Source organism: Neoarius graeffei, chromosome 3 (assembly GCF_027579695.1).
Source record: "Neoarius graeffei isolate fNeoGra1 chromosome 3, fNeoGra1.pri, whole genome shotgun sequence".
Classification (NCBI taxonomy): Eukaryota; Metazoa; Chordata; class Actinopteri; order Siluriformes; family Ariidae; genus Neoarius; species Neoarius graeffei.
In genome coordinates, this window is record NC_083571.1 from 83136351 (window position 1) to 83161976 (window position 25626).

The 25626-nt window shown below is 42.2% G+C and overlaps 1 protein-coding gene across 1 annotated transcript in view; it reads left to right on the forward strand.

Annotated features, from left to right (window-relative positions):
* LOC132883645 (uncharacterized) overlaps positions 1-25626 on the forward strand; it is an 85066-nt gene that overhangs the window by 54037 nt on the left and 5403 nt on the right. The gene's annotated exons all lie outside the window — the stretch shown is intronic.

The window sequence follows — 25626 nt, forward strand, 5'->3', positions numbered from 1 at the left end:
GTATTTCGCGGGGACGCATGCCTCCGCCCCCCTTGGCCGCTGGCGCGAGGGCCCGTCGAGGCCGCTTGCGGCTTTAATTTACTTTTACCTTTACCAGTCCTTTACACTGCTCTAGACCATTAATATTTTGTATGGGCTATAAATGGCCACTGCAACACAAAATCACAGACACAAATCTGTGCATGAATTGGCATTAACATAACAAAAAAATAGGAAGTTGAGGTATTTTATTTGGGAAGAGGAGGAATATAATTTCAACACAGAGTGGCCAAAAATCTTTCTATAGCTGGAATTTAGCAAAGAATTAATGTCGTGCAAATTCTGCGAGGCCTGCAGGAAGTTCTTTTAAACTGGACACAATATACATTGGTGCTTGAAAGTTTGTGAACCCTTTAGAATTTTCTGTATTTCTGCATAAACATGACCTAAAACATAATTAGATTTTCACACAAGTCCTAAAAGTAGATAAAGAGAACCCAGTTAAACAAATGAGACAAAAATATTATACTTGGACATTTATTTATTGAGGAAAATGATCCAATATTACACATCTGTGAGTGGCAAAAGTATGTGAACCTTTGCTTTCAGTATCTGGTGTGACCCCTTGTGCAGCAATAACTGCAACTAAACGTTTCCGGCAACTGTTGATCAGTCCTGCACACCGGCTTGGAGGAATTTTAGCCCATTCCTCCGTACAGAACAGCTTCAACTCTGGGATGCTGGTGGGTTTCCTCACATGAACTGCTCGCTTCAGGTCCTTCCACAACATTTTGATTGGATTAAAGTCAGGACTTTGACTTGGCCATTCCAAAACATTAACTTTATTCTTTTTTAACCATTCTTTGGTAGAACAACTTGTGTGCTTAGGGTCGTTGTCTTGCTGCATGACTCACCTTCTCTTGAGATTCAGTTCATGGACAGATGTCCTGACATTTTCCTTTAGAATTCGCTGGTATAATTCAGAATTCATTGTTCCATCAATGATGGCAAGCCGTCCTGGCCCAGATGCAGCAAAACAGGTCCAAACCATGATACTACCACCATCATGTTTCACAGATGGGATAAGGTTCTTATGCTGCAATGCAGTGTTTTCCTTTCTCCAAACATAATGCTTCTCATTTAAACAAAAAAAGTTCTAATTTGGTCTCATCCGTCCACAAAACATTTTTCCAATAACCTTCTGGCTTGTCCACATGATCTTTAGCAAACTGCAGATGAGCAGCAATGTTCTTTTTGGAGAGCAGTGGCTTTCTCCTTGCAACCCTGCCATGCACACCATTGTTGTTCAGTGTTCTCCTGATGGTGGACTCATGAACATTAACATTAGCCAATGTGAGAGAGGCCTTCAATTGCTTAGAAGTTACCCTGGGATCCTTTATGACCTTGCCGACTATTACACGCCTTGCTCTTGGAATGATCTTTGTTGGTCGACCACTCCTGGGGAGGGTAACAATGGTCTTGAATTTCCTCCATTTGTACACAATCTGTCTGACTGTGGATTGGTGGAGTCCAAACTCTTTAGAGATGGTTTTGTAACCTTTTCCAGCCTGATGAGCATCAACAACGCTTTTTCCGAGGTCCTCAGAAATCTCCTTTGTTTGTGTCATGATACACTTCCACAAACATGTGTTGTGAAGATCAGACTTTGATAGATCCCTGTTCTTTAAATAAAACAGGGTGCCCACTCACACCTGACTGTCATCCCATTGATTGAAAACACCTGACTCTAATTTCACCTTCAAATTAACTGCTAATCCTAGAGGTTCACATATTTTTGCCACTCACAGATATGTAATATTGGATCATTTTCCTCAATAAATGACCAAGTATAATATATTTGTCTTATTTGTTTAACTGGGTTCTCTTTATCTACTTTTAGGACTTGTGTGAAAATCTGATGATGTTTTAGGTCATATTTATGCAGAAATATAGACAATTCTAAAGGGTTCACAAACTTTCAAGCACCACTGTACGAACACCCTCTGTGCATATATTTCCCTCCTTGGTTGTCTTATTCATGTTGAGCATGGAGTTAAGGGCCTTTCACACCTTTTTTTAAATGCCTCTTATGAAAAAATGTGACTGTCAGATCCTTGCTGATTTTCGAAAATAGGCTCTGGAAATAACTCAAGCAAAAGATGGTGTGTGTTTTATTGTAATTTGCCTGTCAAAGGATTTTGTGAAACATATTTTTTTGCTTTAGACATGGAGTCAATTTAGACCTAATTGAGACCCAGACTCAATTTAGAGAAATCAGAACAGTTAGGCAAACATCTTCATAGTTCTAGGGTAGGGATCTCAAGGAGGATGGAGACAAGAAAACACCTGAGATGAAGATGAGAGACTAGACAATATCATAGTGGATCATAGCGATGTGTGAAGTAGGAAAAAAATGGTGGCAATGTATCTTGTCACACAAAGATTCTCAGTGTTCAGATGATGTATTTGTTGTAGACACCATCGTAATCACCGTGAACTTGGGGCTTATTCGTTACTGTCAAATGTGATTTATAAAATGAGCTCCACCAACCGTAGGTGCTAAAGAAGGCAACTGGACTTGCTTGAAATTCTTGATGTTTCACCTCTCATCCGAAAGGCTTCTTCAGTTCTGTCTGACTAGTGGGGCATTCCAGGTATTTATTCGTTGAGTCATCCTGTAGGTGTAGGTCACTGGGTGCTGGGTGTGAACGGTATTAGCAGCCTAGAGAGTTGTTAGGGTGATTTGTGGGTCATTGAAGTCAGCTGAGTCTTGGTGTGGATGTGTATTCAGTTTTCTGGGAAGTGTGCCAGGAACTGCATTATAGACCCCTTTCACATGACGTCACCGCGCCGCGAGATTTTGTTAAGTGCCATATTGGAAGACCAAGTACATGCACTCACAATATAAAACAAAATACGAGCGAGAGTAAAGTGACATGATGGATGATAATTCGGGTTATGTGAGTACATTACCAGTTGCAGAAAGGGCATGGTATGTGGAGAAACTGGCTGTGATTGATGGGTTTGACCCATATGATAAGACTCAGAAAAAATTATGTGAATCCAAGCACACAGTTTAACGCAAAAGTTCGTTTATATCCCGACCTTGTCAGCTGTCAGATTTATGTTAATGGACCCAGTAAGCTGGTAAATAATCTATTTTTTTCTTTACCAAATTCTAACAGAAAACGAGAGCGCCCGAAAGGGAAAACCGAGCAGAGCCGCCTCACGGCTGTAATGCAAATTGCTTTCCTCCTCGGTATACAAGTGCGCTTCCATGGCAGGGAAAAAGAAACTACGTTTTGCCGCCTATGTAGTCCCCTATTTAAACAAATAGGAGTCATTCAGGATTCAGCCATGTTTTTGCTCCGTGTTTTTACTCGACCAAAGTTATACAGTATTATGAGCTTTAAATTGCATAAATGAAACCATTTGGTGAAACTTGAAGAAGAGATTGTACTGGTTTAAAGTTTTTACCTAACGTTTTCATGTCGACTCCAATTAATAAACTAGTAGAATCGATGACTAGTTTAGTAGGCCAAAACTTTTTTCAATTTTTGACTGTACCAGCCTGAAAAAACTTGCGACGGTCAAATGGAAAAAAAGCAAGCTGGTCATGTTGTACTGGACTAATCTATGACTGATGAGTATAGTAAGTGATACTAGTACTGATGCAATAAAACAGATGACTGTAATCTGGTAGGCAGCACGATTTATATTATTTCTCCGTGTCAGATACATAAGGAGGGCGGCACGGTGGTGTAGTGGTTAGCGCTGTCGCCTCAAAGCAAGAAGGTCCTGGGTTCGAGCCCCGGGGCCAGCGAGGGCCTTTCTGTGCGGAGTTTGCATGTTCTCCCCGTGTCCGTGTGGGTTTCCTCCGGGTGCTCCGGTTTCCCCCACAGTCCAAAGACATGCAGGTTAGGTTAACTGGTGACTCTAAATTGACCGTAGGTGTGAATGTGAGTGTGAATGGTTGTCTGTGTCTATGTGTCAGCCCTGTGATGACCTGGTGACTTGTCCAGGGTGTACCCTGCCTTTCGCCCGTAGTCAGCTGGGATAGGCTCCAGCTTGCCTGCGACCCTGTAGAACAGGGGTGTCAAACCTGATCCATAAAGGGCCTTGTGGCTGCAGGTTTTCATTCCAGCCATGCAGCAGCACACCTGACTTGGCTCATTCAATCAACTGAACTGTCTTCACACAGTCAAATACTTGCAGCCATTGATTAAAGGGTGGGTGTGTCAGTTGATTGAATAAGCCAAATCAGGGTGCTGCTGCATGGCTGGAATGAAAACCTGCAGCCACACGGCCCTTTATGGATCAGGTTTGACACCCCTGCTGTAGAAGGATAAAGCGGCTAGAGATAATGAGATGAGATGAGATACATAAGGAGGACACCAATTCTGCCATCTGTTTGCTACCCAGACATTGTAAACTATTTGTTATTTACACCCAGTGCCTACACTGCTGATGACTTTATTATTATTATTATTATTATTATTAAATTGTAGAAGTCTGGGAGGCTTGCTCCTCATACAGTTATCAACTTGAGGCCAATTTAGCATGTTTTAAATCTGAATTTCTTGCGTTTGCTTACCTCAAAGTGTCCACAGATCATGCACAGACTTATCCATTATATCCACAGTTTTTTGCCAAGTCTCACACAGGTTTCTTTCAAGTCTACTGTTGGGCCAATAAATCATAAATAAAACAGCTCAGATTTGTTTGTTTAAGTCGTTTGCCACTCCACTTCATTCTCGTGGGTTCACATACCGCTGCCGTTATCACGAGTTTGTTGGTCTTCCAAAATGGCGCAGGGTCTGTTTACTTCCGGTTTCGGGTGACGTCAGTGAAAGGGGTCTATATGTGGCTGATAAGTGGTGTCTCGGACCATCTCCTCCGTTCAGTGATGGTTGTTCCAGGTTGACGAAGATGGCTTCTTTTACTCCTCTTTCAAACCACCGGTCTTCTCTGGCTAAAATGTGTACATTGCAGTCCTGAAACAAGTATCCTTTGTTATTGAGATGAAGATAGACTGCAAAGTCCTGGCCTGAGGAACTGGCTCTCCTGTGTTGAGCCATGTGCCCTAGAAGCGGCTGTTTCGGCCACTGATCACCCTAACGACTCTCTAGGCCAGTGATTCTCAACCGGGGGTCCGCGGACCCCTAGTGGTCCGTGGTGTAATTGCAAGGGGTCCGTGAAAATAAAATATCTTTAAAAAAAATAAACATTTTGTTCAAATATGACTGAGACCTTTATCTAGCTAAACTACAGAGTTGTATAATATATAAAATATAAGATATATAAAAATATTTGCATGAAGCTGATGTGGTAAAACTCATTAACTTGCAAGGTTCCGGTTGGCGCTCAAAATTAAGCTAATGTTACAAACGAAGCAGATGATAAGCACATGATAAGCAGATGATAAGCTACTATATAAAAGTTCTGTTTTGTTACATAATGTTCAGAAGATGCTGCATAAAATGTATGCAGATAGGATATTTATGCCATAAATATCCTGTTTTGTTACATATTTCTGGAAACTATGCTGTTGTGTTGTGAATAGAGTGAATAAATGCCATAATGCAATTTAAAATGCAGTTTCTGCTGTTTCTATCAAATTGCACCCTAGCCTCCAGATCGGGGGGGGGGGTCCTCAGGGTCGATCAAAAATATGCAGGGGGTCCAGGACCCCAAAAAGGTTGAGAACCACTGCTCTAGGCTGCAAATACCGTTCACACCCGGCCCCCGGTGACCTACACCTACAGGATGACTCAACAATTCTCCTTGGAGTTGCTTTTTGGTCCAGTAGAGGATAAATACCTGGAACTCCCCACTAGTCAGACAGAACTGAAGAACCCTTTGGGATGAGAGGTGAAACATCTTCAAGAATTTCAAGCAAGTCCAGTTACCTTCTTTAGCACCTACAGTTTACTATGACCTGGATGACTGAGAACCTTCACAGACAGAGCTCCACCAGCCTATCTTATTCACCAATTTCATCTTTATTCATAAATTTATCTGGTAGGAGCGTGTGTAAAATTGAACACAACATTTTAGCCTGGAAAAAAGCAAAATCAATAAATATGGCAATATTGTGAAATAATTACAAGTAATAAGAATAGCAAATAACATTATCACAATTGAGAACACGCAAATGGCCCTTTTCCACTACCCTTTTTCAGCTCACTTCAGCTCGCTTCAGCTCACTTCAGTCTGACACGGCTCGCGTTTCGACTACCAAAGAACAGCACGACTCAGCTCGCTTCAGCCCTGCTTAGCCCCTAAAACTCGCACGGTTTTGGAGTGGGGCTGAAGCGAGCCAAACTGAGCCGAGTGGGGCTAGGGGTGTGAGCAGACACTCCCCTGTGCACTGATTGGTGAGGAGGAGTGTCCTCACACGCCCACACGCCCCGCAAGCACGCTGGGATCTGTAAACACCGTAAACCCGGAAAAAGGAGAATTACGAGAATTTCTGATGCCTTATGTGCCTCGCCTCATCTATACGCTCTTGCCAGTATCTGTTGGCGTTGTCAGTGACAACAAGCCACAGAACCAAGACCAGCAACACTAACGACTCCATGTCCTCCATGTTTATTGTTTACTATTCGGGTCGTGAGACTACCGCTTAAAAGCTCACTGATGTCACTGTTTGCGCTGCTTAACGACATCACGTGACGTCCACCCACTTTCGCTAACTCCACCCAATGTGTCCACCCACTTCCAGCCAGCACGGTTCAGCACGGTTGTAGTCGAAATGCAACTCCAACAGCCCCGCTCAGCTCGACTCAGCACGGCACGGCTCAGCCCGACTCAGCCGCGTTTGTAGTGGAAAAGCGGCATTAGTAAGCTACATTATATATAGTTTAGTGTCAACATGTAATTAATAAATGTGAATCATACCCCATTCCCATTCACAATGAAAACCATACATTTTTCTGTTATTACGCTGTAATGGTGTCATGTGGGAATGAGAGCAAAACAGAAAAATCGAAACCTTAATCTTCCCCCATCAACCTAGTGACATTTGACAGAAATCTTCTGTTACAGCTCTAGTGGGAATTGGAACCATTAGATGTCCATGTTGTGACGTTGCTGGTGGTGATTTAAATGATGTAGTGATAGTGCGATGGCAATACTTGTACTCAAAACAAAAAGCAGACGTCAGCAGATACACAGGGGTGTCATATCTGTAGGGGATATGCTCCAAGATCTAATGTGGATAGCCCAAACCATGGATAGGTGTGAACCATATATAAAGATTTTTTGGTTTTTTTTGTGTACATACATACCTTGTATACATACATACATACATACCTGTGTGTAGTTTATAAATGGTTTCATTTATAAACTACACACAATATACCAATCAACAACAGTAATAATAAAATAAAACAGTAATACACCGTAATAAGTTATATGAACGGGGTCTCCGTCCCTCTTGGGATTCTGACATTTCCACTTTATCATGGTTGAGGTGTGAAGATGGATACAAGTGTGGAAACTGCTTATTTACACAGGAAAGTCAAAGCAAAAAAAAAAACAGGCCTGAAAACATGACTGTAGAAGTCAGGAACACAACGCACATCAGCATGGAAAATAAAAACAAACGCAAGACAATTTCAAAACTGCTCCAGCTGTCGCAGGTTTGAAGCGTGCCTTCTCCACACTGCATATTTCAGCTCTTTCCAGAGATGTTCAACAGGATTCAGATCAGGGCTTATAGAAGGCCACTTCAGAATAGTCCAATGTTTTGTTCTTCACCATACTTGAGTGCTTTTAGCTGTGTGATTTTGGGTCTTTATCCTGTTGGAGGACCCATGACTTGTGACTGAGGCAGAGTTTTCTGACACTGGGTAGTACATTTCGCTCCAGAATGCCTTGATAGTCTTGAGATTTCATTGTGCCCTGCATGGATTCAAAGCACCCTGTGCCAGACGCAGCAAAGCAGCGCCAAATGATAACCAAGCCTCCTCCATGTTTCACAGTAGGTGTGGTGTTCTTTTCTTTGAAGGCTTCATTTTTTTTCTTCTGTGGACATAAAGCTGATGTGACTTGCAAAGAAGCTTGAGTTTTGTCTCATCTTTCCAAAGGACCTGCTCCCAGTAGCCTTGTGGCTTGTCGATATGCATTTTAGTAAATTCCAGTTGGGTTTTTTAAACTTTTTCTTTCAACAATGGAGTCCTCTTGGGTCTTCTTCCATTGAGTCCAGTGTTGCTCAAAAAGTGACAATGACCTTGGAGTTCAACTTTTATCTCTTTGGAAGTTATCCTTGGCTCTTTGTCTACCATTGGCACTATCCTTCTGTTCAATCTGTGATGGATTTTCCTCTTGCAGTCACATCCAGGAAGGTTGGCTACAGTCCCATGGAACTTCTTAATAATATTTGTAACTGTAGTCACAGGAACATCAAGCTGCTTGGAGATAGTCTTTGCCTTTAGCATGCTTGTATATAATTTTCTTTCTGATTTCCTCAAACAACTCTCTCCTTTGCTTTCTCTGGTCTATGTTCAGTGTGGTGCGCATGACGATACCAAATGGCAGATTGACGACTTTTCTCCATTTAAATAGACTAAATGACTGGTTACAAGATTGAAGACACCTGTGAGCCTAATTAAGGTTAAACAATTAGTTTGAAATCTCACTATAAACCAATTATTTATAGTCTTTTCTAGGGGTACCAATAAATCTGTCCAGGCTATTTTAGAATATCTTTGTAAAATAAACAATAAATTGTTTCCTTTCAGACTTTGCTTTGCTCTGACATACCAAAGGCATGCAGGTGTATATGAGAAAACTGCTTTTAATTTCATTACTTTTCAGAAGGAACAAAGCATTGTTTCAACAAGCTATAAGGGTACCAACAAATTTGTCCACGTCTGTAAATGGCCTTCACTTGAACAAAACAAATGTTCAACATTGTGAAACAGGAAACAACTCTCTCAAAAGAGCTGTGATGCAGCTCAACTGGTGGCAGTTTGCTAATTAGCTAATGTCTCAACTTCTAACTTGGGCTTTTCACAATAATGGACTTGTTGCCTCATGAATTATACATCATATATCCAGTCTTGCATGATTGTTTGCTCTGTAGCATTCCATTAAATACATTCAGATGGGAATACATGATATCTGTAACTTTTCTGTTATGGAAGATTAAGTGGGGAATGAAAAATTTATTTTTTGCATGCTGTTTATACCTCATACATTACCAGATTTTGTATGTGAAAGGGGCTTCAGAATGCTCAGACATGCAGCTCATTCGTCCTTCAGTTGTGTAGCGTGCACATTTACTTACAAGAGGCACCATGCAGCAGTGACCATGAAGGTGACTGGCTATAGAGATCTTGCAGTCACGTGACCGGAATGTAAACAGCCGCCATCTTGTCGGTAAAAAACACAGCTGAATACTGCTGCACTCGTGTACAAAATGGATCAATTTCAACCGACGGACTACACGGCTCATTTTTGTAATGAACAGATAATTAGATATCTCATCTCATTATCTCTAGCCGCTTTATCCTTCTACAGGGTCGCAGGCAAGCCGGAGCCTATCCCAGCTGACTACGGGCGAAAGGCGGGGTACACCCTGGACAAGTCGCCAGGTCATCACAGGGCTGACACATAGACACAGACAAACATTCACACCTACGGTCAATTTAGAGTCACCAGTTAACCTAACCTGCATGTCTTTGGACTGTGGGGGAAACCGGAGCACCCGGAGGAAACCCACGCGGACAACATGCAAACTCCACACAGAAAGGCCCTCGCCGGCCCCGGGGCTCGAACCCAGGACCTTCTTGCTGTGAGGCGACAGCGCTAACCACTACACCACCGTGCCGCCCCATAATTAGATATATGTCTAAAATAAACTCCCTACAGATTAGTGACCCTTATCGCTTACCGGACGTAGTTTTCACGACCGTGTCAGTGGATATTGAACTGCCAGAGGTGGAATACCCAGATGTGTATAATTACCTCATTAACTTTCCCTCGCTGTTCAGTGGTGAAGCACTGCGTGCTTATAAATCTCTGGACAGTTATCTTTACAGAAATTCAGGATTTGTCAGCCGCCCTCAGATGTGGCATCCGTAAACAAGAAAATAACAATCCTCATTGGACGGGTAAGTCACTTAAGTATTGAGTATAGCACTGACCAGCCGATAATAGAATAGAATAAGGTAATTCCAGCTGTAATTCCAAATCGTCCGTCTTGTTTACCATGGATCTGGCGTTGGAGAGGTAGAGGCTTGGCAGTGGAGATTTGAGTGGCTGTTTTCTGAGCTTAGTCAACAGGCCGGCTCTGCCTGCAGCCTCGCTTTTGCTTCCTCTCCCGACGCCGCCTCCTTCACCTGCCAGACCCGATAACAATCCACGGAGACCCCGTTGGTCTCGCTATCTCGTCCGGAATGTTGTGCATGCGATGGAAATCGCTACAAACCGTCATTTTCTGATGGAAACCAATGTCCAGTAAGTCCATACAGTTGTAGTGGATATTGAAGTCCGGTACAGACGAACAACACGCAAAAATACACACAAAAAACATAAACGTGCACAGGTAGGGAGAGCTTGTAGCCGCAGCCGTTGTAGTAGAATTGTATATAGTAAGGTTTTCCAGAAGAAAAGGTAGAAGTAAAAGTAGAAGGCGGAAATATGGCGTTTGACCGACAAGATGGCGTCTGTTACAATCTGGATCGGCTGTGACGTCACATGCAAGCTCTCTATACTAATGGGTTATTATATAACTTAATATCAAGGCTAAAACACTCTATCTGTGATTTTTATTTGGGGTACGAGCATCAAAGGTGCTGGAACCCTCGTGTTTTTGTTAGTATTTTTTCTTCTTATTCTGATTCTCTGCCAAAACAAACCGTGCAAATCAAACTGTAAATCATACAGACGTTAAAGTTGGTCAACAGGTGGTACTCCATTCCCATTGACCAGTCAAGCAAGATGGGGGCAAACAGCGGCACTGTCACGCAAACAGTTACATTTTGGTCCATATCCCAAGAACTGCAAGAAAGAAAGCACAACTTTATTCATCACACGCTTGTGAAATTTCCTCTCTGCATTTAACCCATCTGTAGCAGTGAACACACACACACACACCCAGAGCAGTGGGCAGCCATGCTAACAGCACCCGGAGAGCAGTTGGGAGTTAGGTACCTTGCTCAAGGACACCTCAGCCCAAGGCCATCCCATATTAACCTAACCTGCATGTCTTTGGATTGTGGGGTAAACCGGAGCACCCGGAGGAAACCCACGCAGACACGGGGAGAACATGCAAACTCCACACAGAAAGGCCCTTGCCGGCCGCTGGGTTCGAACCCAGAGCCTTCTTGCTGTGAGGCAACCTTGCTAACCATTACACCACCGTGCCGCCCAACGTCCGATGCTCAAAACTGTTTTTTTCATCGTATTTCATAGATTAAGCTGAATTGATTAGTTTTCTGCCATGATGGATTTTTTGCTTATTTGTACAATATGCAAAACTTAGTTTTACGAAGTAGTCCTAAGATCTTAGGCCAATTTTCACACATTTTTCATGCTTAAAGTGTATATCACAGGTAAATTCAGGAGCAAGATCAATGTAATTCTCCTATTTTATATTAAACTTTGGTCAAATATCTGTCACATTCTGCATTTTGTGCAATTTTTTTACCTTGCGCAATACCAGAAAATTCAGTTGAAATCGAGCCATTTGAGGCGAATTTGTCCGCCTCTGAAAAAACTTGGCATTTGGATTTCCCGGCAAACATTGATTTTCATGACGTCGCGTGCGGGACGCCTCCTTCTGAATCCTACGTCAGCGCTGGTTTGTTTATGAGAAAACGACCTGGTGGTTTTCTGCAAATTTCTTCAACATTATCACGTAATTATTAAAATGGTTAACAGACGTATCATAGGAGGGTGTAGCAACATCAATCATGATGGGATTAGTACTCATCGTTTTCCAAAAGACCAGACAATGAGAGAGAAATGGGAGCACTTCGTGCGAGGTACCTGGAAGCCGAGGACCAAAGCAGAGCCGAGAAAAAGACCAAGAAAATCGGCGATTCACAAGTCGACTGTTGCCAGGGTAAGAAATAAGGGAGACTATACTCCTAAATTAGGTGTTCTTGTGCTTGTGTGGTACACGGATAATGTTATTTATTGACACACACAAAAGTAAACAACACGAGAGTGCTGGGTGATAATACACTTACATGTATCAAGGGATATGCGTGTCAGGGCTTGAGATCTTGGGACCTGTCAAACACATTAAATGTATATACAACCCTGCTTAGCTGAGTCCATTTGTGTCGCTTATGAACTCTTTCTCCTACAGTAGCCAGTACTCTTCTAAATGAAGGAATATATACATACATAATAGTAATTAGAAAAAATGATTTATGTAACAATAGATAAATGAGCATTGATACATGAATCCATGGGTTTAGAAGCTCAGGCGACAATAACATATTTCAGTGCAAAATCGCTAGCTGCTAAACTTTGGTCTACACAGACTGTGCACTGAACCCAAGCAAGCTCTCTCAGCCTGCTGGCGGATCCGCACGTGAGGTCATGAATCTGGCTCCAGGCTCCCTTGGGATTTTTCCAGACGCGTTTTATTTTTTTCTGCTGTAGACAGATGGCCTTGTGCAAAATTACCCTTCTGGATGAGTGTGTAAAGGGACATATTTTCATAGAAAAAACCACAAAATTGGTCCAGAATATGCACTTTAATGGAATTGTTAGGATTTTTCTTAATTAGGGGTCCAAGTACCTACCTTCCATCCATCCATCCATCCATCCATTATCTGTAGCTGCTTATCCTGTCCTACAGGGTCGGAAGCAAGCTGGAGCCTATCCCAGCTGACTATGGGCGAGAGGCAGGGTACACCCTGGACAAGTCGCCAGGTCATCGCAGGGCTGACACATAGAGACAAACAACCATTCACACTCACACCTACAGTCAATTTAGAGCCACCAGTTAGCCTAACCTGCAAGTCTTTGGACTGTGGGGGAAACCGAAGCACCTGGAGGAAACCCACGCAGACACAGGCAGAACATGCAAACTCCACACAGAAAGGCCCTTGCCAGCCGCTGGGCTCAAACCCAGGACCTTCTTGCTGTGAGGCGACAGTGCTAACCACTACACCACCATGCTGCCCCTGGTCCAAGTACCAAAGTTTTTGAATTTCACATATGTATGTAACTATAATTTAATATGAATTCATTTAAAGCGAAACTGCCTTTCAATTTCATAAAATTGGTGAAATCTAATTCCCGCTGAAATTTGGTCATTGTGAGATATTTATTTCTGTAGTATCTCACAAAATATCAGACCATTCTGTGGCTGGGAAGTTATTTAATTTGAGGGGATTCCCTAGCAAATAATGTGGATGAAATCGCTTGCTTCGTGCAGTCAAGCAGGCAGAGGAAGTCCGTGTGCACATGCGCAGGTTTACCTTGACCGTGCACTGACCGTTACATCGTTCTGTCGCTAAACGAACAGCTGATCACACCGAGGTGCTCACTGACCGCCGAGACTCATTAGTTTGGTCCTGCGTTTCTTTTCCTTCGCAACATAATGTCTTTTCTTCTCGCTTTCCGTTACTGTAGTTGGTCTTTCACATTTCATTCACACACTCACGTCCTTCATTTTTCTCTCCTGTTTCAAATTTGTATCCCATAATGCCTTGCACGAACAGGGAAAGCCAACCACGTGATGCACGATGTAGTATGTTGAATTGGGTCATGTTGAAGCAGGCAAAACTAGCAGAGAATTTAGGGCCACACGGCCCTACTATTCATTAATTCTTCTATTTTTTTTATAATAATAATAATAAAATTGGAAGTATGTGATTCGAATTCAGTAGCTTTTGGTCCACTAAACAAAAATAATTGGGTGTCAGGGAAAATTCTTTTTATAACCTAAACTTGAAAAACCTGAAAGGCAGTCTACCTTTAAATCTGACCTACATCTGAAATACAGTTAACATAACTAACTGCTAGCTTAAAGTATCTCAGTGTCGTTCCTGATTATGGCCTTACATAGATTTCCTTTCTTTTTAAAGCAAACTTTCTAAACTGTCATCCTTTTATAGTAATCTCAGACAACAACACCTCTAACTCAGCTCTGCTGAATTATTTCCCCCCACTCTGTGCTCACTTCCTTTCTCGGATCTTGGACGGCGCTTTCTTCCCTTTGACCTTGCTTGGATCTTGAGTATCTTCCTGAACACTTTCCTTTTATTGTCTTACTTGCACCACACTTGCATAAATAATGGGGGTCTTTTTATGTAAATTAGATATAGATGAGGGTAAAATGGGGTGATGTGTTCTACGCATATGACTAGTAGCTGTGAGCTTGTTTCCACACAGCTGAAGCTGATTCATCAGTTCTGCTCAAGTCACTGCACGCTTTGATGTCCGACAACAATCTGATGAATCGGATGCAGATTTTGTTCTTGCAATGTTATGCAATGAAATCTGTGCTCATTTGTAAACAACTCTGATGAATATGAGCCACTGTTATTTTAAAGTTATAATAAAATACAAAATGTGTTATTTTGGTATTGCTTTTATGCAGTAGTCTCTTTATTCATTTTGTAAGTTTTATAAAGAACACTTACTGTGTGTGTGTTAATTTAGCCCAGTGTTTCCATTGCTGGGTTGCATCCGACGTCACATCCGCCTCATTAAGTTACGGTCACACTACAGCTCGCGATGCTTTGTGATGGGTTATCGATGCATGGCGATATACAAAAGTTGTGGTCACACAGCAGGTGAACACTTAAAGGGGAACCGAAGGCAATTTTTTTTAATCATCAAAATTCTCTCTCATTTTATTAAATATGGGAATGCATTTTTGATAGCTATTTTGTCATTGCTATAGCAAGTTATGAGTGTTTTGAAATATGCTATGTAATATATCAGTCCATATGTCAAAGCAATGTCCGTAAACGAGATTTGTTGAGACCTGTGCAAGACCTCGTAGGACGGAAGTAAAACGTACAGCGGAAATCAAACCCTGTGTCCGAAATCGCTCACTCGTTCCCTACTCCCTATATAGGGAATTACTATATAGAGGACTATACAGTGGGCGGCACGGTGGTGTAGTGGTTAGCGCTGTCGCCTCACAGCAAGAAGGTCCTGGGTTCGAGCCCCGGGACCGGCGAGGGCCTTTCTGTGCGGAGTTTGCATGTTCTCCCCGTGTCCGCGTTTCCTCTGGGTGCTCCGGTTTCCCCCACAGTCCAAAGACATGCAGGTTAGGTTAACTGGTGACTCTAAATTGACCGTAGGTGTGAATGTGAGTGTGAATGATTGTCTGTGTCTATGTGTCAGCCCTGCGATGACCTGGCGACTTGTCCAGGGTGTACCCCGCCTTTCGCCCGTAGTCAGCTGGGATAGGCTCCAGCTTGCCTGCGACCCTGTAGAAGGATAAAGCGGCTAGAGATAATGAGATGAGATGAGGACTATACAGTGAGCTCATTGGTAAAATGAAAAAAAAAAAAAACCCTGCTTTCGGACGCTGTTCCGTTGCTCTGGTATTTACATCATTACTGTCGCACAATTAAAACGTGCCAGATCAGCTGGCTGATGGGTTTTCAAAAATAATAAATACATGCATGTATTTTTGTGATAAACACATATTATACTGAGCGTATTTCCCACATTTAATAAGTACAAAGTACCTGCATCTTTCAGTTCTTTCAAATCAAGGCTGAATACTTTTCTTCTTTGCTGCTGCCTTTTATGAAATCAAATTTGAGACTTTTAATTTGATTTCTTTCAGCGCGACTGTAGTGCATGATGGGATATATTACTTGGTTAGTGACCATCGGTTGTACAATACTTTTCATGATGCATTGTGGGATACTTTGAGTGCACTATATAGGGTGTAAATAATCCTCACTAAAGTTTCGGACAGCACTACAAAACAGCGTCCCCGCTATATAGTGCCCTATATAGTGAGTAGGGAGCGATTTCAGACACAGGGAAAGTGACCAACATCTGCCAACCTTGTCAAAAGACACACGCGCCCTCTTTCGAATGCTGATGTAATCAAGCCGGAAGTTTTGTTTGTTTTGATAGCAATCAGGAAAGTTTGAAAAAAGTAGGCAGTAATCGTCATTTAAACTCATTTTTGTGCAATATTTCGTTTGGAAAACAGTTTTCAAAATGGCGACACTGACACTTCACGTTTCAGGGATGAGAATTTTCCGCCGATCAGCGGATTTCCAACTTTTTCAGACCAAAATGATTGTTTTTGAGATCGATGTAAATCCGTTGAGAAATTTTCGGGGGGGTGTATGGCTAATGATCTGTGGTCACCTTATAACGCAGACATCCCAAGTTTCCCGGAAGTTCCGGGAGTCTCCTGCATATTGATAGTGGCTCCCTGATGCCCGCAAATTGGATAATATCTCCCGGAATCTAGAGCAAGCGAGCAAGAGCGTGCACGCAAAACATTAATGTCTGCATCGCGCATCTTAGAATGTGCGCATGCGAGGGAGCGTGAGAGAGACTGCGTGTGTGCCTGTTCATGTAGCGCATGCTAGACAAAGAGCAACTTGATTGGGTTACTCAGCAAAATAAGCCAATCAGCTTTCAGTGTGGGCGGGCTTTTATCTCTTTTCTCGAGGACCGACGTTTTCAGTTGAGTCAGTGCAGCCTACAGGATCGTCATGGCAAAGAGAGAGCACGCGCCCCAAAAAACGAAAGTACAAAGCCCACTTCACCTCAGATTACACAAAAGAATATCCCTGTCTAATAAGGGTAAAAAATAATGACAGTTTCACACGATGTACTGTTTGCAACAGTGATTTCAGCATTGCCCATGGTGGCTTAAATGATTGTAAAAGACATGTTGAGGTGAGTAGTGTCATTTCATGTGTATTATATTTAGGTCTACAACAGGCTGTCATGAAAAGACCAAACTTACTGAAGATTTCCGTAAAGTAACAATGTATGAATATACATCATATATATCACATATATATCAAATACACGTCATATATAAGTGTGTATCTTTTTATAAATGGAGTTAGCTTATCTAATGTAGCATGTTGGGGAGAATCATAGTATCATATCTATATTTCTGATTAAAATTTTAGGTATGATACCGTGTATAACTCTCCTACTTATTGCTCACTTCAGCGGGGGGGATTGCTGGCATGTGCCGCATGGGAGCGTCTGCCCAAATTTTTTAGGCCGAGATGAACTTATAGTTTTTGATTGATTTAAAAAAAAATTTCCAATATGTAATGCCAATTGTACATGCCTGTTCTTTAATTCAAAATCACCATCTTGATCTTCAAATTGACCATATGGTATATGTACAGTGGTGCTTGAAAGTTTGTGAACCCTTTAGAATTTTCTATATTTCTGCATAAATATGACCTAAAACATCATCAGATTTTCACACAAGTCCTAAAAGTAGATAAAGTGAACCCAGTTAAACAAACAAGACAAAAACATTATACTTGGTCATTTATTTATTGAGGAAAATGAGCCAATATTGCATATCTGTGAGTGGCAAAAGTATGTGAACCTTTGCTTTCAGTATCTGGTGTGATCCCCTTGTGCAGCAATAACTGCAACTAAACGTTTCTGGTAACTGTTGATCAGCTGACATCAACTGTTGATCAACTGTTGATCACCGGCTTGGAGGAATTTTAGCCCATTCCTCCATACAGAACAGCTTCAACTCTGGAATGTTGGTGGGTTTCCTCACATGAACTGCTCACTTCAGGTCCTTCCACAACATTTCCATTGGATTAAGGTCAGGACTTTGACTTGGCCGTTCCAAAACATTAACTTTATTCTTCTTTAACCATTCTTTGGTAGAATGACTTGTGTGTTTAGGGTCGTTGTCTTGCTGCATGACCCACCTTCTCTTGAGATTCAGGCTACATCCACACGACAATGGCAACGAGATGTTATTTAAAAAAATATTGCGTCCAAATGGGCAACGATCAGTAAAATATCAGGTCCATATGGCAACGCAACGCTTGCTGAAAACGATGCAATACACATGCCACACCTCTAGGGGCGCTGTAAGACGGTCCCTTTGGAGACACCAGAACAATAGAAGAAGTAAGGACGCATGCGCATAAACTATTATGTGCGAGACTTCATATTAGCCACAAAGTCAGAAAAATCTGTTCGTAAAATTACATTATAATGACCAAATACAATGAAAAGTATTTTTCCAGTCTCACCTGTGAAAGGTAATCCCATGTGATCTCGTTTGGATAGCAAACCTGTTGGTACAGTTAAACACAGCACATGAATGAGGCATCTTTATTCTCCGCTTTGACCCATCCAATATGGCGGCGAGGATGACGTATGATTCTATGCGGAAGGCGGTGTCTTTAATGGTCCGGAATAAATTGAATGCTACACGTTGATGGATTAATTTGTTCTTCTACGCCCTTTTTGAGGAATGTATTGTAGGACTTAAACCAACATCTGAAGAGGTGAGATCGCTCCTTTTTTTTTTTTCCCTATTTTTGCTGGCGGGATTGACTCTGCCCTAAGGGCTATTCTCTCTCTCTCTCTCTCTCTCTCTCTCTCTCTCACTTTGCACCATTACACAATAAATATTCACAGTAAAAATATTTTGTAAGCGCGTTTCATGAACCAAGTTATAGGATTTGTTGACAACTCACATCGAGTTCGTTACACTTCTACCCGGCGTGAAGCACTCAGTCATGTGGTTGTGACGTCATCGTAAACAAATCCGTTCTACTCATCCAGACGACTTCGCAACGGCAACGTTGCCAGATCTTTCCACTCTGGAACCCGTTCTCAAAAGATTGCGTTTTGGGGCACCCAAACCGCCAGTGCCGTGTGGACGCCAGGCCAAAACGATAAACAATTGTATCGGATTCACCTGAATCCGTTGCCGTGTGGACAGGGCCTCAGTTCATGGACAGATGTCCTGACATTTTCCTTTAGAATCCGCTGGTATAATTCAGAATTCATTGTTCCATCAATGATGGCAAGCCATCCTAGCCCAGATGCAGCAAAACAGGCCCAAGCCATGATACTACCACCACCATGTTTCGCAGATGGGATAAGGTTCTTATGCTGGAATGCAGTGTTTTCCTTTCTCTAAACATAATGCTTCTCATTTAAAACAAAAAGTTCTATTTTGGTCTCATCCATCCACAAAACATTTTTACAATAGCCTTCTGGCTTGTCCACGTGATCTTTTAGCAAACTGCAGGCGAGCAGCAATGTTCTTTTTGGAGAGCAGTGGCTTTCTCCTTGCAACCCTGCCATGCACACCATTGTTGTTCAGTGTTCTCCTGATGGTGGACTCATGAACACTGACTAATGTTAATGTGAGAGAGGCCTTCAGTTGCTTAGAAGTTACCCTAAGGTCCTTTGTGACCTCGCCAACTATTACACACCTTGCTCTTGGAGTGATCTTTGTTGGTTGGCCATTCCTGGGGAGGGTAACAATGGTCTTGGATTTCCTCCATTTGTACACAGTCTGTCTGACTGTGGATTGGTGGAGTCCAAACTCTTTTTAGAGATGGTTTTGTAACCTTTTCCAGCCTGATGAGCATCAACAACGCTTTTTCTGAGGTCCTCAGAAATCTCCTTTGTTCGTGCCATGATACACTTCCACAAACATGTGTTGTGAAGATCAGACTTTGATAGATCCCTGTTCTTTAAATAAAACAGGGTGCCCACTCACACCTGATTGTCATCCCATTGATTGAAAACACCTGACGCTAATTTCACCTTCAAATTAACTGCTAATCCTAGAGGTTCACATACTTTTGCCTCTCACAGATATGTAATACTGGATCATTTTCCTCAATAAATAAATGACCAAGTATAATATTTTTGTCTCATTTGTTTAACTGGGTTCTCTTTATCTACTTTTAGGACTTGTGTGAAAATCTGAAGATATTTTAGGGCATATTTATGCAGAAATATAGAAATTTCTAAAGGGTTCACAAACTTTCAAGCACCACTGTATTACATTACACAACATCCTGTCCAGATAAAACCTAGTTAGTACACACAACAGTTGAAAGGGAAGTGATAAGTGATGTTGAATGTTGCCTGCTTAATATGCAAGACCTCCTGCTACCATGACAACATCAGAAGAAAGCTTAAGAGAATTATATGATAGAACTTTTTTCTGGTTTGCATTTCATTTTAAAGGATTAGAGTATTCAAAGACATGAATAGCAAAAATGCAGAAATATAATACTGTAGAGCTCGTTTATATTAAAAGGTGCATTGATTTTTTGAAATCATCAAATGTGAATTGATTAAAAACAAGTCTCTTGTACCATATTAATCATTTTCACCTGGTAGTCCACCAAGAAGGGAAATTTATTTCCAAATAAATTGCAACTTTTTGCTGATGAAATTAATGGTTTTGGGGTTAAAAAATAGCCAAAAATCATTAGCTCCCGCCCCCTGGGCCCCCACCAGGGCTCTGCCCCTGGGCCTCGCTGGGTGCCTGTGGCCCCCAAACCCCCGTCTTTTTTCAGACTTTTTTAATATTTTTCATTCTCATCCCTGACGTTTTGAAGCCTCAAAACACACACAAGTCTCAAAACACGCACAAGTGTCATGAAGATCGCATGGATAAGTGACTCCTATCTTGGACCAAACAAACTAAATTCAACATGGCTACAAACCGAATAGGCTGATAAGTATAATATTTAATTGCAATTAGTTGCCAATACGAGTCACGATATAAGGTTACTAAAACCGAAAACGTAATTGAATAACACATTAATGAAGAAATAAAGCAAGTTTAAAAATGACTTCAGTTCCCCTTTAACTGTCACGCCTTTGCGCACTTGAACCTGGTACAGCTCGAGTGGCCAGGCTCCCTCACGGAGTGCATTGTGCGTGCTCTAGAGACCCGGTTGTTATAGGAAACACCTGATACTGATTTGAGCACAATCAGCATGCACAGATACGGATGCTGTTTTCACAGAGGCTTTGCAAAGTGTTATCATTATCACGGTCATGTTTGTTTCTAGCCATGTTTATCTCATCTCATCTCATTATCTCTAGCCGCTTTATCCTTCTACAGGGTCGCAGGCAAGCTGGAGCCTATCCCAGCTGACTATGGGCGAAAGGCGGGGTACACCCTGGACAAGTCGCCAGGTCATCATAGGGCTGACACATAGACACAGACAACCATTCACACTCACATTCACACCTACGGTCAATTTAGAGTCACCAGTTAACCTAACCTGCATGTCTTTGGACTGTGGGGGAAACCGGAGCACCCGGAGGAAACCCACGCGGACACGGGGAGAACATGCAAACTCCACACAGAAAGGCCCTCGCCAGCCCCGGGGCTCGAACCCAGGACCTTCTTGCTGTGAGGCGACAGCGCTAACCACTACACCACCGTGCCGCCAGCCATGTTTATAACGCTGTTTAAATACTCTGCTTTATGATTCTGCTTTCTGTTTTTGCTTTCATTTTTGTAAATATCACACCTGCTAATAAACACTCTTCCTGCACTTGGATCTGTCTATTGCCGTCTATCTTGTAGTGTCCTGATCCCCAGATCTTTAACCCAGCCACATATAAAAAGTCGTACGCCTCCATGCTCTTCCAAAAAATAAAAAAATAATAATTTCCAGGTTTTCGTCTGTTTGTCCGTGTAGAACGATGTCTGCAGCACCAGGTAGTTTGAGATGTTGGGGAACTCAACGGATGGATAATTTTCCAACTCGTGGGAAAAATCCTTCTTTGTTAACGTGTAAGGATCTCATCCCATTGAGTGGTTTCTGTATCCATTTCTTTCGAGTGTACTTCTTGGTTTTAATAACTTGCTTGTTTGCTGTACATAAACATGGCAATATGTTCTTGTGTTAATGGACCAGACTCCACTTTTGGATCATTAATCATTAATCCCTTTTGACTGAGAATGCTCTGCATGCATGGTTTTATGTTGGCTTCTGGCACATCCATACATAAAAAAAATACCTATAATTAAAAACAGCTTGTTTTTATTGCATTTATTTAATTCCTGGGCTCCCACCTGTGACTGCGTAATGTTGCATCCCATTTAATACATTTAACAATAGATTATTAGATTCTAATAGAATAGATGAGCCAAAATAATTGGGGATCTTTTTTAATGAGCCCCGACTCATTGCAAGTATAAATAGGTGAGCCTTAAAATAGAAAAGTTTGAGAACCCCTGATTTAAGAAGAAGAAAGAAGAAACCTTTATTTGTCACATGCACCCTGTATGTATATCCATGTGTCTCCAAGGCCTGAGATGAAGAACAGAGAACCTGGACAGAGCTTCTGCAGCTCAATAAACAAGCAACATGTTTTTTTGCACAGATAATACGTACTGTATGCACAAAGCATTCATGTAACTTTAATGTAACCTATATAACAGATAACACAAAGGATGTGACTCAACATGCAACTTGTCTGTTTACCAGTTGTTTGATGCTGGGAAAGGTTGTTAGACTTCTCCGTTTGTGCTACCTAGAAGAAGCGTGTGTGAGCACTGCAAAACTGACCTATATTGAAGGAATGTGTTAGTAACCGTAAATGTGAACTGTAGACCCTAATTTGTTGATCTATTGCATTGCCAGTTTTAGAGACCATAAGCCAAGCAGTACGCTATTTGTGAAACAATGGGATCAAACAAACATGGGCACATAGAATTACAATAGAGGCACAGTAAATCTAAGCTAGAACGATAGCTGGGGGTGGAGGTGGGAGGCAGTGTGAGATTTGACAGTAAGGTGAGAAAGTTTGAAGCCTAATGATGTTTCTGATGCTTTGGTTGATTTGCCTGTGTCGAAAAGCACCTCGCCACACCTAGTGAACAGTGCACCACATCATCTGCTGACACACAGATGTGTATGTGCTACCACACAGCACAAAAATGAGAAATCTTATACACTCAATCTCGCACACAGACTTGCACGAACAACTCATTTTCTCAGTGTTCTTTTGAAACTTCCACTTTTCACATTCCTGTCTCAGCTCTCAGTCACACGGTAACATACTGTCTTTGTCACACCACCTGCCTTTCCCTTCTCCCCTGGGTTGTAGTTAACAAAAAACTAAAACTATGCCAAGATAAAGCCAAGCATAAACCAAAATAAATTAACACACAATTACAGGAAAAAAACAACTCTGAAATCAACCGAAATAAGGACCAGACATGAATCAATTTTTGCTTTTAAGACATTTTTAAGACATCACATTAGTTATTTTCTTGCTTGTAGATGCCTCAAACATCCATCCATTATCTAATGACTACTTTCACGTTACCCATAATGCTTTGTGCCTTGGGGGGTAACCAAATATCTCATCTCATTATCTCTAGCCGCTTTATCCTGTCCTACAGGGTCACAGGCAAGCTGGAGCCTATCCCAGCTGACTATGGGCGAAAGGCGGGGTACACCCTAGACAAGTCGCCAGGTCATCACAGGGCTGACACAGACAACCATTCACACCTACGGTCAATTTAGAGTCACCAGTTAACCTAACTGTCTTTGGACTGTGGAGGAAACCCACGCAGACAACATGAAAACTCCACATAGAAAGCCCCTGGCTGGCCACGGGGCTTGAACCCGGACCTTCTTGCTGTGAGGCCACAGCGCTAACCACTACACCACCATGCTGCCCTTGTATATATGTATTCTGTTAATATATTAGCACCAGCTATTGGTGCAGTGATGCAAATTTTGTTGGGCTGCCTCAAGATAAGATGATAAACTACAGCTGCAACTGACCGGGGTGTTTTTATTTATTTATTTGAACACTAAACTGTTGGTGAGACATGGCCCCACATCCTGATTGGTGTCCTCTATCATGTTTGTAAGTGCATTATAGTAAAAGGGCTTGTCCTATCTAAATTCTTTTATTGAGAGTTTTTTTTCCCCAGGTGGTCCGTATATGCTACTTGCCAAATGTTGTTGTAATCAGATAAATGGCTTTGGAGGAAAAGTATTTTTTTTTTTCAGAGAATACAAAATAGCGGAGGGGCGACATGGTGGTGTAGTGGTTAGTGCTGTCGCCTCACAGCAAGAAGGTCCTGGGTTCGAGCCCCGTGGCCGGCAAGGGCCTTTCTGTGCGGAGTTTGCATGTTCTCCCCGTGTCTGCGTGGGTTTCCTCCGGGTGCTCCGGTTTCCCCCACAGTCCAAAGACATGCAGGTTAGGTTAACTGGTGACTCTAAGGTGGTGTTTACATTAGACCGTTTTCGTCGCGGATGCACTGTCCGTTCACATTAAAACGCCGGGAAACGACTCCACAGGCGGAACAACTTGAATCCGCCAGGGCCCACGTATTCAATCCATTACGTATCTGATCCGGTGCTGTGTAAACATTGAGGAACGAGGATACGCTGTGCTGAGCTCTAGCTGACGTCGTCATTGGACAACGTCACTGTGACATCCACCTTCCTGATTCACTGGCGTTGGTCATGCCACGTTGGTCATGTGACACGACTGCTGAAAAACGGTGCGGACTTTCACTTCCTGCTATTTGTCCCGAATCACTCGTCGTGCGCTTCACTCGCGCACTCTGTGAGCTGCGCAGGGCCAGAGTGCGCACCCTCCAGAGGGCACTCGCTGTTTAGGGCGGAGTGATTTGGAGCTCAGGATGCCTGCGGAGCCGAGCGTATCCGTGTATTGGCGTTGCTGTGTGCACGCGAATCGTTGATGATCCACTGAGACGGTCTAATGTAAACACCACCTAAATTGACCGTAGGTGTGAATGTGAGTGTGAATGGTTGTCTGTGTCTATGTGTCAGCCCTGTGATGACCTGGCGACTTGTCCAGGGTGTACCCCGCCTTTCGCCCATAGTCAGCTGGGATAGGCTCCAGCTTGCCTGCGACCCTGTAGAAGGATAAAGCGGCTAGAGATAATGAGATGAGATGAGACAAAATAGCGGAAATAATGCAATATGGAAGAAAAATGGTGTAATTGGGTGCAAATGTATGAGCGTAAATGTACCTTTAAACTTGGCCCATTGGTGGCATGAGAATCATTAAGGGGCAGAGCCCAAAATTTGGCAAACTGACTGTTGGCACTATGCCCAGCCCGCATGCCGAATTTCACAACTTTTTACCATACAGTTCTAGGGGCTGCCACAGACCTGGACCAAGGAATAATAATAAAAAAGAGCACTAACAAACACAGTAGGTGCCTACACACCTTTGGTGCTTAGCCCCTCATGACTCTTCACAGTGGATTTATTGTGAGTATAATCCGTGTCTAATCATGTGAGAGCTGTGCCAGTTGTAGATGTCAGATGTGGAGACTGCAGACAAAAGCAGCATTTTCTACAGATGACTGATTGTTTGTTTGTTTGTTTGTTTGTTCAGAGCTTACACTGTATAAATGTTCTGCTTGACTAATTCAGGGCACTCTTATAGCACACTTGATTTGTAAGTGACTTTTAAAATGATCCATTTTATAATCGTATCCAATACGTACACAAAAGTGAATGCTTTCATTTCCTCTTTCTTGTATGTTTAGCTAATTATTTCACTACTTTTAATATCTAATCTTCATTCATTCACTGATAATGTAAACTAATGCTGTCTTTTTCTCTGCCATGCATTCCATTGACGGCAGCAATCAAACACGAATCAGTATACTGATTAATTTCATACCTAAGCTAATATGACTTTTGT